At 45.2% G+C, this 19,420-nt stretch overlaps 1 long non-coding RNA gene across 2 annotated transcripts in view; it reads right to left on the bottom strand.

Moving 5' to 3' along the window:
* Nucleotides 1-2,748: 2,748 nt before the first annotated feature.
* LOC310912356 overlaps nt 2,749-19,420 on the bottom strand; it is a 424,676-nt gene continuing 408,004 nt past the window's right edge. For both annotated transcript variants that reach the window (XR_014590662.1, XR_014590663.1), the window contains one exon: nt 2,749-2,855. This is a non-coding gene — a long non-coding RNA (uncharacterized lncRNA). The remainder of the gene's footprint in view (nt 2,856-19,420) is intronic.

Below are 19,420 nucleotides of genomic sequence, written 5' to 3' on the forward strand. Positions count from 1 at the left end.
GTGCTGTTAAACTGCAGATGTTTTATATGTAGCCAAAAGATAGAAATCGAGCTGGTCTCAAAGCTCTTTCACATACAGTGAGTAAAAATTACTGAAGGTGAACTCTTACAGTGAAGCAAAAAGCAATGGCTGAACCAGAACATATTTTAAGCAACAGACTCATGGTAGTGCAGAAAACTGTTCTGAGATGTGTGAGCAGTGCCTGAGTCTTATTTATTCCCAGATATTTTAGTTATAATACTGATGTCACAGAGGTCTCTACTGTGCAAGGCAGTGTGGAGGTGCAGGTACTGCTGCCCCCTTTCATTGTGTGCTTCTCCAACCTGACTGCTTGTTCCTGTTCCAGCAGATTCCTCTTCATCCTTTTGCTTGTGGGTTGCAGAGCACAACTCCCATCCTCTCCAGGCTATGTGAGCAGGGTGGAACGGGGTTTGCTGGGCTCACAGGGGTGTCCCATGTGCTTCCAGCTCTGCCCTGCAAACTGCTCATCGTGACTTGAAGGGAGGAAGCTAAATGCCATCCTGTTTTCCAAACCTTTATAGCAGTGATGATCGCAAGTTTGGCTGAATAAATTAAAAGACGTAAAAGCTCAAAGGGGAGGAAATGTTGTTTGTGTTTATTTTGAAAAATACATACCACTTTTTACAATATTTTCATGTCTCATTAAGTTCTCTTAAATTTCCTTCCTAGAAACTGTATGATGTGCTACTCACCACTCAAACTCAAACTGGGATTTTTATCATTGGCGCTATCTGTTTAAAACATGTTTGTCAGTAAATTCCTCTTATTTCCCCTTTTCTACCCACCCCTGGGTTTAAATAGCTCATAAACAACAATGAAATCAACAAAAATTGTTTTGTTATTCAAATGAGACTTCTTTTTCCCACTGCAAATTCCTTTCTCCCCACAAACTGTGTTTTTTAACAATAACAGCTGCCTAAAGCTCTCTGATTTTTCTTCATAGGCAATCATTCTGGTCAAAAACAAACAAAATAGGGAGCCTATTAAGCTAGAGCCTCTTTTGCACACCTGCCATAATTATTTAGTTATGCATATCAAAATGAATAAGCTGTTGCACGACATAATTGGTTAATTTTGATTATGCAGGAACTCATCTTGCTGCTTTGATACAGGAAGCTCTTGGTTGTGGGCTGGCAGTCAGTGATTAGAAATGGACAGGGTATTTCACAAATACAGGAGAGGTACCTGTGAGGCTGGGGAGGCTTTGCCATCTGTTCACAGATAACTTTTGGTGCTTTCCTACCTGCTAACCATGTGCCTGTTGCCAGAGACCCTGAGGTGTACTCAGTCAAGGGCTGGCACTCATGAAGTACACAGTTTGCCTATGTGTGTGCATATAACAAATATCTAGAAATCTTCATGTACATTAAAATAATTAACTAAGCCTTATGGTGACTTAGTGAGATATTATCAACATCATTTGACATGGAAAGTTCAAGTGATTTGACCAACATTGACTTGCTCTTGCACCAGACTTGGTGCAACCAGCTATGAGAGGAGGATCCTTGCAGGCAGCACTGAGGGGAGCAGGCAGAAGGACTGGCTGCTCTGCTTGCCTGGCCTCTGCAATGGTGCTTTGAGGGATGGGATGTAGCACAGAGCTGGTGTTCCCAAAGGGAAGATCTTACTGATGTCATGCTCTGTAAGCTGCCTGGGCCCATGGTTGTCATCAGAAGTTGGAGTGTGGCACCAGGTGGCACAGGAGGGGTCCTCAGGTGGTAGTTGTTGGCAGTGGAGGTGGGGAGTGCACAGTCTCCATGGGGAGAGTCACAGGCAGGGGAGAGAGAATGGGTTTCACAGTGATGGGTTTCACTGGGCAGCCAGTAACCCAAGCAGGGCATGAGTCACTATTGTCCAAAAGTTCTGAGAGTTTAAAGTGCCCTCTGGGTGAGGAAATGCTTCCCCTTTCCTTTGCTATGTGGCTGACAGGTGCTCCTCACCCCAGTGCCTGCCCTTCAGGGCAATGTGGCTGCCCCAGCCCTGATGGGAAGACTCCCCTGAGCTCTCTCTGATCTGCCAGAGGGAAATTCCACCAGTCTGACCAAATGCAGCTACAAAACGGGCTCGAAATTCCTCAGGCTGAATTTCTATGAATTGGGCTAAGGAAAACTGTAAAGAATCTTCCTTTGGGACTATGGCAGGCAGGAGACCTGGCAGGTGGAAACACAACCACAGGATGGGAACTTTTTTAATAAGCATGTCTGCCTGCATCTTTCTTCTCTGTATCTCCTGTAACCGCTGTAATTGATTTCTTGGCAGTGGAAAACCTTTTGAACTCGAGTTCTTAACAAGCCAAAGGAGAGCACACTACCAGGTTAGTGCTCCTAATTGACCAAACTCTTGGGGTTGCTCTCTACAGCAATGATTCAGATCTGGACCTAAAAGCAACACTATTACCAAGGTGTGGGTGGGGGGAGCCCAACCCCAAACAGAGCTGAGGCAGCTGATGAAAAGGCAACCATACTCAAGCAGACAGTGAAATTGGTGCCTGTAGCTTGCTGTGTTTGACAGGTGAATAGAGTTTTCCCTCACAGACTTGCTTTCCTGGGGCAGAGTTGTGTGATGCTGTTGACTGTTGGCTGGTCCAAGCATGTTGTGCTGAGGCCAATCTTCAGGCAAGATTTTGGCTGCTGCCAGACAGAGGAACAGGTGACTCCTTTATACCTGTGTGGGAGGATCGGAGGCTTGGATTGAACAGATGCTGAGCAGGGAGAGATGAGGTAAGTGGTTCACTTTTCCATGCATTTAAACCCTTTTCTCTTTTTTTTTTTTTTTTTTTTTTTTTTTTTTTTTTTTTTTTTTTTTTTTTTTTTTTTTTCTCTGTGGACAAATGACTTCAGCTGCACACAAACCCAGGGGCTTTCAAGTGTCCATTCCCAAGGCCTTGCAGAACTGTGTGATGTGGGGACAGGCAAACACATTCCAACAAAAAACTGATTTCATCAGTATAGTGATATTACTTCTGTCGTTATATCCCCAGCCCCAATACATATTATTACATAGAAATCCTTTCCCCTGGGCCCAAAGAGCATATTTTAGTTAGAAAGAAGGTGATGGCATTGCTGAAAGGATAGAGAAAGGGAAATCTTCCCCTGACTTGCCATTTGTCTCAGCTGTGGGAAACAGGAGGCAGTTCTTTTAGTTTGGGTTAATCAGTAAGAAGAAAGCCATGCTCTGGTTGGCAGTGGCGTGAAGGAGAGGCCTGGATAATGAGAAAGGAGGATTTTTAATGACAACTCATAAGGCAATGGCCATGTGGTGTCATCTTTTCTGCACTAATTATTAAAGCCACGGGCAGCAGTGGGGCAGGTTGGGAGCAGGATGAACAAAGTTTCAGTCAGATGCTGCCTCAGCTGCTCTTGAATGTGCACTGCAGAAATTGGGAAACAAGAGCTGGGAGAGGGAACTGAAATTCCCAGTGTGCATGCTGACCTCAGAGCAAAAGTGTCTCTACACTGTGCTTTGAGATTTCTCCATTGACGTTTAGCACAGGCCTGGACCTTGTTATCACTCTCTTTGAGCTATTCTATATAAAGTACCTTGATCTATTTAAGAGATAGGTATTAGCATGACGTGGGCGTTTTTTTATGTCCTCTAATCTTCTAATTCTGAAGTGGAAGATTTGAAGTGTAACGTGAGAAGTGGTGCAGCAGGAATTACTCTCATCCTGTATGAATTTACAGAAGTGAGGAGATCTGGATAGCTGAGCCCTGTGGGTTTCTCCAAAGGGGACTTTTAGGCTATCTGAGGTTTGCCCACTCCTCCCTTGTTTTAACCCCAGGTTCACCACATGGATAATGCAGTGAAAGTTAATGAAGTAAAACTTTTCTTGTAATTTTGATTGTTGTGCTTACCTGTAAGGTTTGACCTTGTTTTTCTTTGGTGGGGCTGGGGTGGGGTGTTTAAGACTCCAAAAATCTGTTGTAAAGGAGTGTGACAAGAGACATGCTCTGTCCTGGGAAAGCAGAGCTGGCTGTGAGGCATGAGGGATCACAAACAAATGTTCCTTGGGCTTTGCTCCTGGGAGTTAGATGGGTTTTGCAGTTTTCCATGGAGATATGGTTGTTTTCCCTCTACCTCAGCTGGTCCTACCACTGCTACTGTTCCAGGAGTTGTCCTTATGTTTTCTTGAAGGGGCTGGCTGGTCTCCTTAATTGTGACAGAAGGGAAATGGCACAGTCCATGACTGCTGAAAGAAAAGCTCTCAGCTTGGGCAGTGGAGTTGTGAGGCGTGGGAAATGGGATTCTTTGGCTTCATCCCTGCCAGCTGGCATCTTTTCCACTGCTCCTTTTCTCCTGAGTGCCACAAATCCATAAAGCACACCAGCCTGTCCATTGTCCCATAGCCCCTAAGGCTTGGCATGAGCCCTCAAGTTGTAACCATGGCCTGGTGTGGCTGGAGGGTCTGAAGCCACCTGGACACTGAAGGGCTTTGATGGAGATCTGAGTCCCAATGCCAAATTCTTGTCCACTGCTTGGTGGCCCTCTAGATTGATCATAGCATTCAGGGAAAGGGTGGTGAGAGGACAAACAAGCCCAGTGTTTGTTCCAAAACTGTAAAAAATAGGGCTGGAAGGGACCATCTAACTTTCTTGTGCATTAGGTTTGGCCTAAAGCACCAGATATATTTGATCTGAAACCTAGTCATGTTTGCATAGTAGAAAGCTTGATGAAAGCCAGAATTTCATTGTCTGAAAGTAGGCAGAGACCCAGATCTACTTTACTGAAAAAGACAAACTATTTAAAAAGATGTTTTTGGAAATCTAGGCAATCTTCTCAAGGCTGTGTGATGTCTCAGTGTAAATTCAAAAATCAATTACTTTCTTTTACACTAAACAATGATTAAGCTGTTCAAACCACTTGGCAAACAAACAGCTGCAGCATCCACAGAATGAGAACTTCTGGAAAGGACCATAGTGATTGCTTAGATACTTGTTTTTGATTAAATTAGAATACACATATATTTTCCCCTCTTCCTTCCCTCCAGTGCTGAGATGGGTTATGCAGGAAGCTCTGAACTTGTATTTTACATTCTTGTGCCTACCTCTGAACCCATCAAATATAAATATTTGAAAGTTTGACTTCAACTGCTCCCAGTAGTGTCTAGATTCCCAGATAAAATGCTAAACTGCCTAAAAGAGTCTAAAGATGAAACAAACTCATCAGTAGCAAAGCAGACCTGAAGATTACATATTTTGGTAATTTATAAAAGCACCACCTTTTCAGACCCCTCATAAAAGAAAGAATCTGTGTATTAAAGCCCCAGATTATCTGGCCAGACTCTGTAGCCATAGAAATCAAAGGCAAATGTCAGCTCTTCTTCTGTTTTCCTCTCCTCTCCAGGTGGCAAACTTGTCTTCAAAAAGTTTGTGGTTTTTTTTTTTTTTTTGTTTGTTTGTTTTTTTTCCTATGGGAACCTAGAAGGAAATCCTGGAAAGCAGATAGAGGTCTTGATTTGCAACAGAAAAAGCAGGGGCAGAAATCAAGGTCTTTAGCCCACGTAAGGCTGAGTAATCTGCAGGCAGCAAGGTGATGCTTTGTCAAGACATTGGAAAAGTAGCTCTTAACTCCTCATTGTTTGGCTTGTGTCTCTTCCTTGTGCAAGAACTCTGCATCTCTACATAAATCAACTCTGTCCTCTTTGTAGTGGATCATTTTTGTGAGTGCTATGGTTATGTTAATTTTTAACCTGCAATATATTCTCACCCACAGGCTGAATCCATGCTAAGAGGCAGGTCTGCTTTAGTCAGGGTATTTTGAAAGCTGTGTTGCTGCACATGATCTCCCAACAGAAGTGTTTGGGAGTTTTCTGTTGTTTCTATGCTCTTGCTGGTCTGTGGCAGCATGGGATGTCCAGCAGTGGGGCACATAATGTTCTGCATCCAAAGGGGATGGCATCCCTGAGGGACTGGCTGCTTGGCACAGTGAGGGACTTACCCTCCACACACAACATGCCTCACTCACAGCTCCTGTCTAGGAGAAATTTCAGTATATCTTTTTGCCTTCTCTACTCTGGGGCTGGCTAGAGGGCTGTCTGTACTTCTGTGCAATTCAGAGCAACCTTTCTATCTGAACACACCTCTGGTAGAGCACTGGGCCACTGTGGGAGATGCAGACCCTGTGCTACAGCTCAGCACAGCAGTGCCTGATGCCTGCAAAGACAAACATTGTCTGGTTGTGAGTCATGCCATGGTGTATAGCCCCCAAAAGCTCATTCTTACTGTCAGCTCTTTTTCCCTTCTGGATTTTAACTTTCTGCTGCTACTTAACTTTGTAAAATAATGAATGACAAAAAATATGTTCTTAGAAATTCATGCCTGAGGCTGGGGCTTTTTCTAAGTAGTTTTGGCTCTTCAGAGGGAAGCTACTACTAAGGAAAAATTACCATAATTAACTATAGTAAACTGCCTGCCATTTGATGTCTGAGACTTAAAAGCTTCTGTTGGGATCCAGACAGTTTCTAAAAACAAGGCCTCAGTGGCCTAATTAAAAAAGAAAGGGGAGAGAGAGAGAGAGGGGAGTAGGAAAGACGGGTGATAAATCTAAATAAATCACAATGAGCTGACAAGAGGAAAGGTAGGTTCAGCCTGACTTCTTCGTCCAAAAATATAGGCTGGGAAGTCGTGCCCCATGATGCTTTTCCTCTGAAGCAAATGATCCCCTGTTGCTCTGGATGCACTTCAGTGGAAAGGAATTTTGGATCAGTGTTTCTCAGAGCATTAAAATAGAGACATCCCCTTTAAAACTTCCAGTCTTGGGAAAACACATCAGATTTTGAGTAAGTTCACCCGGAGGCAGCAGCAGCCCTTGTGATGAATGTGGGCAGCACAAATATTTGTATAGCAATTAGCTGCACAGTGCAGTGATAATAACACAAATATGTTTTTAGTGATAGTGCTCATAGCAGTTTAAATTGGGGCTGTAAATACATTGACTTCCTGGGGAATGGGTATTCACACCAGCAGAAGTCTCTCTGTGAGCTTGTAAGTTGTTATGCTGCTACTGCCTCTGTGAGGTCAAGCAGGTTTCAAAGAATCACAGAATATGATAGAAGGGGCAGTGCTGGTCACACAGGGACACATGCAGAGTTCAGGCATATTTCACCTGGCAAGGCTCTTCCCTTGCTCTTCTGCATGCTCAGACTGCTTCTCTGCCCAATAAAATGGGAGGAGTGAACCTGATTTTTATCATTTTGTGCTGGAAGAAGCCTGGTAAAGGAGTTCATGCAGTCATGTTTATGGACAGTGACCTCTAGAAGTGACTGTGGTGGGCTCCTGTTGCTTTCTAGATGCTTTCCAAGGGCTCTGACTGATACAATCAGTTTGGGTTGTGGTGTTGGAGGGCATTTTCCTGTAAATACAGAAGTTTATGGGTCGTATCCTGACTCACAGCACCACAGGGCAAATACCAGCCCCACCCTGGTCCTCTCTGTGCCTGGTAGGGAGGATCCCTTGAGGCCATGAATTGCAATGTCACTACAGGAACATTTTGCACTGTCCCCGAGATTGTGGCCAGCTTCCCGGCATGGTGCCATTGGTTTGCTGCTGGGGTATTTGGTGCTGAGGTTTGGCAGTGCTGTACAGGTGGATTATGGATGCCTGTCTAGCTGTTTTGCAGGCCAAGTGAATCACAGTGGGAATTGCTACCAAATCCAAGGGTGCTCCATCACTGAGGACCTGGTGGTACCTGCTTCTGCAGCAGGTACAAGGGAGGGAGCACATGTGCAGGCTCTGCCCTCAGGCTGTGTCCAGCCTGGGCTGAGGGTGGTGATCTCTCATGGATGAATAGAACAAGCATCTAAGGGGATAGCACCACCCGAAAGGGCAGTCAGGACACAGCTGCCCTTCTCAGCTCCTGCACCTTGCCCCTGCAGGGTTTGCTGTGACTGTGTCATGTCACACTTGTGAGGGGGAAGCTGACACAGGTGAGATGTGTCATCCAGGCTGAGCTCTACGCTGAATTCCTCTCACAGCCTCCTTCAGTGCTGCTGCAAGCAGAGATTCCAGGAGACATGTGGGGCATTTAGAACCTCACAGCTTCTGGCTGAAAAAAAATAAGGAGCAAAGAGAACTGCTTGAAGGAGTTTGCACTTCTGAAAGAATAATTAAACTTTGCCCTTGAGGAGAAAGGGCACTGAGTTGCAGCTGCCTACTCGCTCGAATGAAGGTTAGTTATTTCCCTAAGCCTTTTAATGAAAGGGATTGAGCTCACCTTTCTCAAATCCCTGATGCAATGATGCTTTTCCTAACTGTTCCTTTTGGCATTTTGGGTGGCGGGAAAAGCAATTTATTTTCCTTCTGATGTTGACTCATCCCCAGTTGTATCTCTCTGATGTACAAGTGAGCCTTTGAGTTTGGCTCCATGAATCCTTCTGTTCTCCCTAAGTCCACAAATAAGGCTGTGCTGCTCAGACAAACCATCAATGTGGAAGACTCTTGCCCTAACGTCCCTAGAGGGAAAAGCAAAGCTTTCCTTACTCTGAGAGCTCAAAGCAGAGAAGAAGGAAGGAGCCAAGAAGGGCTACTGGCCACTGTTGGGTGTCTGCAGGGTCTAGGCCAGACCTGATGGCAGCCCTGGTGGGTCAGAGCAGAGATCTGTGACAGCACTGTGCTGTCACAGCACAAACACCTGTGCAAGAATTGGATGAGCAAAGAGTGATCTACTTTCTTCACTGCTACACTGTACTTCTGGTGATCTCAGAGGCTTCCAGAACCAGACATCGTGTCTCCTCCATTTATCTATGTGCTAAAAGTCCTGGGTCATGTTATGCCTTCTTTAAGGCTGCACAAGTGCAGTGTGATTCCATTTACTAAAACAGGATCACCTTGGCAGTCCTTTCCCATGCTGTTACCATTACAGATGTCATAGCTGCATCCTGCCAATCTTCCTCAAGGCAAACTCCAAGCACAAATGAGAAAAAGCTACTCTTTTAGCCAGTAGAGCCAAGATATCCAGCAACTAGAATAAACTAGACCAGTGAAAATATGATTTCTTATATCCTGTGGACTTTAGGAGAGAAATCACTTATTTGTCTAATATAAAGATGTGTAATATGAGATGTGCCTGTTTAATGGAGGGTGTAGCTCAGTAGTGCAGCTGAGCTGGTCCAGTGTCTTCCTGATTCTGAAATTTTTCCCTTTCCATTAGTATATCTTTAGTGGTAGAGCTATTGTCAGCTTTGATTTTGGTTTTGCTGGTCAGCTCCTGCTGAGGCAATTTAACTCACTAAGTTGGCACAAAAGCAAACTTGGCCAAAAGTTTTCCCCCAGGACAGAAAAAAGGAAGCATATTCTGTCAGATTAGTGAGCTGAACTGGCTCTGGATGGTCTGACACAAGGACATGGGAGGCCAAGGACACATATAATCAGGTTAGGGGAAGAAAGGAGGAGGGAAAGAAAGACTAGAACTAACTTTTTTGGTGTTGAAAAAAACTTTTTAAAGTAGTCTTGTATGCAGCTGAAAAATGACATTAGCTGTGATTCCTGGCGTTGTGGAGATTAATCCTGTCCACACATTTTCAGCCACAGTGGTTGGATCACACAGACTGTGTTAAAAGCCCAGCATGAGGACAATGAAGTTTCTTTCTGGGAAAGGGATGGGCTTGGAGTTAGGAATGTTTTTTTCTTTCTCCCAGAAAACCTCTACAAGATTGTTTACATGATTCTGCCTTGAACCTAATTATTCAGCAGAAGCCCCACGTGGAGCTGCAGTGTATCCTAGCAGAAGCAGAGGCACTGCTGGGTAGACCTATTTTACCTCCCTAAACAGCATTAGACGTGGCAAAGAAAGCAGCTGTCTAAGCTACAGTTGTTACAAGCTGTTTTCCCACCTCCTACCTCCCCTTTGAGATGATAATGTCTGCAAAACGCAGTGGTGTATGTACAGTATTCATGTGCTATAAATTATAGCACTTACTGTGAAGTGCACTGTGGAGATGGAGCTCCCTTTTCTTGTTCTCTGTCTATTTGGGACATATATTGCCTTTCTCAGTGGAAAGGCAGGGCAACAGCTTACACCTGCAGCAGCAGTTTCTGCCAGGAAGTCAGACACAGGTTTAGATCCACTTCCAAGTGACTTGGTGGCTGGAGAAAGTACTTTGGGGTAGTGGTGGTGGCTGCTGGAGGTTTGTGACCACCCTGGATCCTGGAGATCCAGGGAGGTGTGTGGAGGAAAAGAGATTCATTGTACTTGTTGGTAATCCTAGGGTGGTTTGGGCATTTTCCCCTAATGATCTCCTTGTTGGAGGGAAGTGGATATGGGGAAGGCCACGGTTCTTGCTTTCTCCTACCACTTGCTGGGGACTGAATAAATTTCTGTGGCTTTAAGTCTTGGAACAGTCTCAGGCTGCCCAGCATGTAAGGGACTGTGTCATGAGCCTTGACAGATGTCTGTGTGTGATCTTGCAGGTGAGATCTTCTGTGGGCCTGTCAGACCCAAACAGTGCACCTAGAGGTGGAAATGTGGTTCCCACAGGCCCCATACACAGGCAATGTTGGAAAAGGACTGTACCTTTAGCACCTCCAGATTGAGCCTCTGGACCTGAATAGCTCTCATGTGAGCGCTCAGTAAAGCAGTGTCAGGTGTCCCTGCACATGCACTACTGCCCATGTGCCTTGCCTTGGAAGAAGATTTGCCTTGTGCTTCATGCCAGAAAGTGCCCAACTGCAGCACTAACACAGCATAAACTGCAGGTTATTGATGTCAAGTGGCTGAAATTTCACCAAATTTGAAACTTCAGGAGCCAGGTGCTGGGCTGCCTTCTCCCCAACACTCTGCCAAAGCACCTGCTTCTGAGCACCATTCCTTCCCTTCCTGAGCATCTCGTGCCAAAGGCCATGCTGTCTGCAGTTCCTGCAGCAGCTCCCTAAGGCACACACTGCGTGTGGATATGTCCTGACATCTCTTCCTCCTCTTCTAGATTTATGCAAGTCCCTTCTCTCATCTTTTCTCACACTAGTCCTCCTTTCAGCAGCTGAAACAGCAGAGTGAGAGGTTTTTGAACTCTGGCTGAACTGATGGGATCTTTTCATAATTCTGCACATTTCCGCAATTAGTTGTGAGAGTGTTTTAATCTAATTTTATTTATTTTTAACCGCTGCTGCTCCTAGATTTACTGAGCTGAATGCAATTGCTTAGCTTCATTATTCTGTTGCAGTAGGTCTGGTGGCAAGTTTATTAAGCAATAAGGGATGAAAGGCAGCAAGTTTCTAGGTGGTTATAGCGTGTGTTGTGCAGTGTTGATAAGGCACAAGGTTGAAGGCTCATAACTTTAATCACTAGAGGAAAACACCCTAGAGAGACAGGATCTTATTGGTATAATGACATGGAAGTGAGTCATGAAAAAAGGAACTGCTATCAAAATTACCCATTCCTCTTTGCCTGGAGAAGCTGATGCTTGGGAGAGATCATTTGTAGAATTGCTCAAATGTCACATCTATGGCCATCTTCCCCATACATGTTATGGGTCAGGTTTGAACTTGAAATGGAAATCTCACAAGCCAGCTCCTTTCTATATCTTCTAGCTGGAGAGAGCTCCAGTTTTGTTGGTGAAATTCATGCTGAGGGGCTTCCTCTCCCTGCAGAAACCCTGGAGCTTTCTGTGTGTGCAGAGGACTGGTCAGATCTTGTGGAACCTGGCACGCTGCTGGTGATGGCCCTGCCAGAGTGGCTGTGGCTTCACCCTGTGCTGCTGCTCTTCTCCTCTGCCAGGACCCCATTGGTGTCCTGCATGATTGTAAAGAAGCATCATCCTCCTTGGGCCTGGCTGTAGCTGCAGCCATACATTGTGCATGGGGACTCTGCACTCCCTAAGCAAGCAGGTCATAGAATGCTGTCTCTCATTCTTGCTGAGCCCTATGTGCTGATGTGAAAGCAAGCTTTCAGGTATTTACTTGTGTGCTTTGTCACTGGTCAGCACTATGTGTTTGGCAAGTCATGTCACTGGTACCAGTTTCCCATCCTTACACATGCTGTATATCTAGGCTAATAGTACATCATAACATAATCCAGTAATTCCAGGGTGAATTAACAAATTTTTGGAGGACTAGAGATGTATCCTTTAGAAATGCTAAGTGATAATATTGTCTCCCTGTGGAGGCTGTTAGGAATTGTAACATGACATCTGAGGGAAAACTACCATTACAGCAACACACACAAACCAGATGGGCAAGTGATCCACACAGCTTATGTCAAGAAAACAGGAAGCATCTGTCTCTGTGGGAAATGGAAGAAATAATTAATGGATCCATGTACAGGCTGGGAGATTGATAGCTGTAATTTAGCAGTGGCTGTTCAGCACTTCTATCAGCAATGACAAAGTGGCCTGCAGTGTTACCTGTTTCCTAATCCATCTCTTGATCACAGTATGGAAGGGGGCTGGGGTTACCCTCTGGAGAGAGAGATCTTATAAAAGCAAGCAGCAGTGAAATACAACCATATGGGATACCATATGGGAGGACAACATCTGCAGAGGGCTTCATATTTTCTTTCTCATATTTTCCCACTTCTCATCTTATTGAATTGTAAAGGGTTATTATATTAATATGTAGATCAGCTCTGCAGCCATAGCTGAAAAGCCTGCTACTGTGAATCAAACTCCTGTAGCAGGGAAACCTGAGCAGCAGAGTCCCATGGTGATGTCAGAGAAGCAGAGGATTGCTGATTTAATGCTCCAGTGTGCAAAGTCTGGCCCTGTTGCAGAGGATGGGGGCTGGTGGGGAGCTGTGTATTATGTGGTTCAATGTTGTGGGGCCACCAAGCTCAGTGTACATTTCTGGCATTTACAGGGCACTGTAAAGTCAAAGTGCTCATCCTCATTTTGTAGTTCTCCATCAGCTGACTGGAATAGTCTGAGCCTTTTGTAGGTGGACTTTTGTGACAAGGGTTAAAGTGCTCAAAAGTTTGTCTGTTACCCCAGCCCTACATCCCAAAAATTTAGTGTGAGAGAACACCTCTGACTGCTGGTGTTGGCAGGTCTTTTCAACACTCTGCAGTGTGCCAAGCCACCTGCAGCATGCTGCTGGCTCAGAAAACAGAGCTCTCAGGAATTTTCTCCTCCTAGGCTGTGGGAGGAAGCAGGATATGGCAGAGCTGGACATCAGAAATAACAAATTGCAGGTCTGTTCTTGATCCTGGTTCCCTGTGGCAGAGACTTCAGGGAGTTTCCAGTGATTCAGTGAAAAGAGGAAGAGCAGGAAGATGAGAGGGCATCTCCAGGAGAAAAGAATCCAGTGTCATGGGCACCACTCCCTGGTTCTCAGCTTAAGATATTTTATGCATAGATATTTATTGGTATATGTGCAAGGTAGTCCTGGAGGCTGACTGGTTCAGACACAACTTAAAATCCTTGCTCAGGAGTAGCTGTAGTAGAAGCAAGCATGGGGGCCTCAGTCTCCAAAATCCAACACCTGTGCTACATGCCTTAGAGCTGGCTTTGCATCTGGAGAAAATATTTAAACTATGTTCTCAGGTGACTGAAGGGGAGTTGGGTCTGTCCGTCTTTGAGTTCTGCTTCCTGATGTGGAAAGTGAGTTATATGTGACAGGTGTCATCAGGTTATATCCTTTTTTGTGTGTGTAAGTCAGCAACTGAAGGGCCTTGCCTTTCACCTGACATGGCCCCAGTTTTGAAATCTGGTGTTGGAGAGAGACTTATTTTAAGAACAGAAAATTGTGGTTTACTGTTTTATAAGTCTGAGTCCGTTTATAGCCCTTTTCTTGTTCTGTTCAACTTAGTGAAACAGATTTTCATCCGGAGTAAATAATGTAACTGTTCCCTCCAGTGGAACTGTGATGATTCACACCAGCTTGAGTTTGGTTCCACTAACCTTAACTCCTCAATGCAATCAACTCTAACATAATTGCACTCTCATACCCATGTTTCACATCTCCGAGACTACTGCAGCAATTTTATATAACCTGGGATAAGTTCACACCTGATGAAACTTCTTTAAGGTCTCCCAGCTTCGCTGGGGATGGAGATGATTTGGATTTGATAAATCTTGATTTCCACAAGATTCAAACTTCCTGAATGTGTAAGGTTTTTGGGTTTCTGATGGCTCTTTACTTCATGAGCCCTGGTGACAGTGGTGTCTTAGTGGGGTGCCCAGGCATTGGCACCATTACTCCAGTGAGGAGCCTGTTGGGAGGGTTGGGGTGCTACTCTCTGGCTGAGCTGCACTGGAGCCAAGTGCAAGGCAGTTTGGAAACAGCCCAGCACCTGCATCTTTTCCTTTGGTGTAATGCTTTGGTGCTGTGGTTAAACTGCAAGGATTTCTAGACAGGGGTTGTGCAGAACCATGGACATTCACCCAGTGCTGAGCAAAGTAAGACAGCTGGAGCTGTCAGGGGGTAATGGGGAACCACAGTGTTTCCTGGGTGTGGGATGAACTGCATTCATCAGTTCCTTTTCATTGAAAGCCCTGAGTCACTAGACAAGAAGGGATATGAAAGAAGGAGGGAGTAAATTGACATGATGGCACTGGATATTTCCTTGCCTTATCATCCCTCATGTGGTTCCTTCATCTACCTCAAGGTCTAATTGTTCATCACACAGCCCTTTAACTGAGTGCTCTCTCTTGCCACTTTCTTTTCTTGATGGCCTTGTTGCACAGTGAGGATGTCTCTTTCCATGGCTGCTGCAGTGACTCTGGCCAAGAACCCATGCCATGGCCCTCTCACCTCCAGGAAGGATTAGAGTGAGCAAGAGAGGCAATGAGCCACAATAAATTGAGACTGTGATGTGCTGCAGAGCTCTATTCTCTAAACATCCTCCCTTCACTGAGGAAGGCAAAGTGGTTTGGTGATGGATTTCATGGAAAGGGACACCCAAGAGCAACAGCTATTTGAGAAAAGAGGTGTGCTTTATGGAGAGATTGTGTTTTTGTTTAAGCTTGCTTGGATGTCAAGATGACAGCTGTGTAGAGATTGTATGGACAAATGAAGTGAAAGCTGGTGCTCAGCAAGAGCAATGCAAGCTTCCCAGGGGGTATGGGTTTGCAGAACTACATGAAATCAGATTTCAGAGATCAGCCATGCTGAAAAGGTATTGACTGAAGATAAAAAGCAAGTACTTACCTGCTTGTTTTCTGCAGTGCTTTATTGCTCACTTTTGTTTGGTTTTGCACTGAGTAAAGGGATCTTTGTATTCTCTCTCAGTCAGGTCTACCCTTTGCAGGCCTACAGAGATCATCACTCTTTCCTCATACAGGAAAGGCGGAATTACACAGGAGAAGAAAAGGCTTTATTTTCTGAGTGTGCCAACAAACAACATTTTTCATGATTTGGCTGTATCTGCTGTGGACTGACGTGACTGCCTTCGACTCTTGAAGGATTTTTTCCCGCATTTTCCATTATGGGGTGAAAGAAGAAATGAGGCCAAAGAAATGATGTGACCAAGTATTGCCTGCTGTACTGTTCCTGGCAGTGTAGGGGAATCATCTGGTTCCTCAACCACATTCCTGACCATGGGCAGATGCTGCAAAGGGAGATTTTCCTGTGGGGCGCAGACTCTTCTGTGCCATGGAGGTTCTGAAGGTTTAAGCTGATTTAAATAAAAATCTAAAGATAGGACTTTTCCAGAGGACCTCAAGGTGACCTTCTGAGGAACTCTTCCTGTGTCATGAATGACTACAGGCATGTGGAGACTGTGGCTGTTAGCCATGGACCACCAAGCTCACAGAGGCTTAGAATGTGAGATCTGCTGGTATCATTCCCATCTGGGGGAAGGCAGAGTGGTGGCTTGGAGTGGTTATCAGCAAAATCCTGCCATTGGTGGCAAAGCTGGGGGGTGGCTCAAGGTCTTTTCACCCTCTTCCCTGTGTTACTTGGCTCTTCTTTCCCTGGGACCAAAAAAGTGCTTATGAGGACTGCACCACAGGGCAGAGTCTTGCTTTGTGTGGGGAGGGAGGGGGGGAGGTCTCTATGGCAGCCTGGACCATGAGACTTTTCACATCAGGGTTGCTTCACAGTGAGAGCTACAGGGTGTTGTGAGTATCCTATTAGACTGCTAATCCTTGACATGCTCACCTGGGAAGTGCAAGATCCAGCCTATGTTTCTGGATGCTCTATAAATCCCCTCAGAGCTGAGAAGAAGAGGGTAATGACTTCATTTCCCTTGAAGTCGAAGGAAAACTCCTGCTGACCCAGTAATTACAGATCAGGTATTTCTTTGTTCTGTCCCTGCAATCAGGCCTTCCATCTGTTTTTCCATAAAAAGCATCAACTACCTCAGAAAATCCTATCCCCACTCTTGGCAGCTGGGGTCATGCAGGACTCATTAAAGAAAGTAAATATAGGATGTGGGCATGCCTGGCAGTGACAGCTTTCTTGTGGTGCCAGCAGGCTCTCAGCCAGGTAATGGTGAACTCCCGGTGAGAGCTTCTCAGAGCACCTTTGGGATGTGTACAGAAGAGTTCTGTGGTGAGATGAAATATTTAAAACCACTTTGGGTTGAAGCGAGGTGGGAGAGCAGCAGCCTCTTTAATCTGTGCACAGCTTTAAGACTGCATGTGAATCATTGATGAGGAGGGAAGAGTGGTTCTAAAGCTCTGGCAGGTCATTAAACCTGGTGATGGACTCATTAAACAGGGAGCTGCATGGAAAGCCCTGGACAAAAGTACTGGAGTATTTCACATCTATTGCCCTGTGGAGGGCCAGCACTTTTTACCTGTGACTTTCAGGGTATTGTTGCAGGGTATTTTATTAATAAAGGCAAATGTCTTAGGTCAGTGGATCGTGTTACATAACAGAAAATGTGCAAAAAGCTTTTTGATCTGTGAGGCAAAAACATAAGAAGACACAATAGCTGGAATTCAGGACTCATGGTGTTTCTAAACATCTGATTGCATTGCATGGGGGATTGGGTAAATCACCACTGCCTAATCTTTTATCTGGGGCTTAATTGGGCTGGGGAAGGTGGGGGAGTGTTGCAGTGTTAGTGTTCCCATGGCTTCAGTGGAATTAGAAAATGACACTTTGCCAAGCAGTGTCCTCAAATCCATGTGTGTGCACAGTTTCTGCTGGCCTCAGTGCCCACACCATAGTGCTGTTTGACTCCTCTGTACCTGCTGATCTGTGCCTCAGGCTTTCAATGACCCACCTGCAAAGACTGTACATGCTGTTCAGTGGGTTGGATAATTTTCTGGCCATGGCAATGACAAATGCAGTGTCATGTGATCTCTTCAAATGGTTTGAATTTTGTTCTCTTTGGAGACAATTTTGCTTTTCAGCAAAACTGTGGTGAAGTGTTGGCCATAGATCTGAGTAAACCTGGACTTGCTTACAGGCCCTGTACTTCATTTCTGATTGTTAAGTACACAGATCTAGATACTTGAATGTATTCCCCTCTTGGCTTTGGATAGGTTTGCAGGATTTGAACAACATCCCTGATTGCTGTACATTTACATAGCTGTGTTCCAAAGCACTGTGCAAATGTCACGCAGATGAGATGATGTCTGCCCTCCTCAGAGGGATGGACATTGTCCCTCACCTGGCAAGCAATCAGCAAATGACCTTTTCTGCAGAAAGCTGCAGCTGTCTGCCCTTCCTTCTGTGGCCCTCAGGAGAGAGTGGGACCAGCTGCAAAGGAAAGGAACCTTCAGATTTGCAATGGGGAGGAGGAGCAAGAGGTTAGCAATGTGGAGGATGCTTCTGAATTGAGTGCTCTGAGTTCCTCTTCCCTCTGTCTCTTGGTTTGGAGAAGAATGAAAGGAGCTGAAGGCTTAGAGGAGGGACTTGTCTGTTGTGGCAGAGGTGTGGGGATTTCTCACTCAGATGAGGCCTTAAGGTAAGTCCATGGATTGCTTGAAGGAAGCCATAGGTGGTGGCAGGGTGGTGAAAGAGCTCATTCCCCTTGCTGTGTGTGGTGGCTGCATCTTGGTGCTTATAGCTTCTTCTTAAAGTTGTGTTGGGACATCTTACTTCTAAATGCAATTGCTTCTGGCAGTGTGGAGAGATGATGCTACTTAATATTGCTTAGGAATTCAGAAGAGGAAGTGGAAAATAATTGAATATGAAGTTCTGCTGCTGCTGCACATAAAGTTATCAAAGATGCTCTAGTTTTGTCCTCAACTAAACAGTAATTGAGTTGTTCCTTTTGCTTTTTCTTTTTTGTTCATTGCTTGAAACAAATAAGCTCTCCCTTAAATGAGCTATTTCCAGAAATCTTGTAAGCAATGTGCTCACTGGAGGTGGGAAGAGGGGTATGTGTGAGGGTTTGGGAATGCACAATTGGGTATAAGGAGTGCAGTGGGAAAGAACAAATGAATTCTGGCACTGTAAGTGAAGATTAAGCAGTGAAGAGAGTGCAGCTTTAGCTGGCAGTCATTGCATGAACAGCTTGGATATTTCAATAATCAGTTTAAAGTTGAGTTTATCAGGCTCTTCAAGGTGTGTGGTTGTAGCTCAAAGCCATTGAAAGTCAAGAGAGATTATGACAGTGTGGGGTAAAAATGCATTAATGAGATCTCCTCCATCCATGTGAGGAGGAGACAGAGCTGGTGTTGTCAGAGCAGTTTTCTGTTGCTTGTGATCCTTAACTCCTGTTCTCAACTAGGAGCAGAGAATGTTGTTTATTTGTTGAAAGCTCAGACACTACCTGAAGCTGAACCACCTCTGGACTCTGCTAGTAGTCTGTGGCTCTCCAGTCCCATGAAAGCATCTATTTTCTTTCCCCTCCAGTTGAACACAGTGGCCTGCAGTGGACAGAGAGAGACAAGAGCTCATCCTTGCTCAGGTGTGCTCTGGCTGGTTGATGTCACTCCCTCCTAAGTCAGTGGGGCTGCAGGCTCATGTGGCTGTGCTGTCCTGGCCATCAGACAGAAATCTGCACAAGGTTCTTGTTTCAGTGGGGCTGGACTCCCATGTAGTGTGGTTTGCAGTATTTCTACTTGGGCAAGTCCATAGGCAATTACCCTGAGAAGAACTGCCTCCCTTGGGAATCTCTGCCTGGGGATACCCAGAGGCTGTGCTGTCTGTGGCACTCCTCTGCCTGTAATTACAGGCAGCAACTCCATTAGATACTGCACTGAGAAATTAATCTTTATTTCCTGCCTAATCAAAAACATCTTGTTAGAATGCTTTGTTCCATTTTGGAGCTCTGTGGTGTGCGATCTCTCTCTGATTTCCAGCCTTGAGACTGGAAGGGATTCTGTCCTTTCTGATTTCTCCTGTGTGTAGCCAGTCTTCAGCTGAGATTTTTGGCATCTAGCAAAGGGCAGCCTCGACCTTGACTATAATTAGCTGTCCCACAAGCAATTAGTGCAGCTGCTATCCATTTCAGTCCATGGGGAGGTTGAGACTTGACCTAGAGGGAGAAGTGGTGCTTTGGGATCCAAATCTCTGCCATGGCTGGATGTAATGATGTCAATAGAGAATGTGCTTGCCTGGGAGTGTTTTTTGCG

The sequence above is a fragment of the Zosterops lateralis genome (genome assembly GCF_965231275.1).
Source record: "Zosterops lateralis genome assembly, chromosome: 8".
Lineage (NCBI taxonomy): Eukaryota > Metazoa > Chordata > Aves > Passeriformes > Zosteropidae > Zosterops > Zosterops lateralis.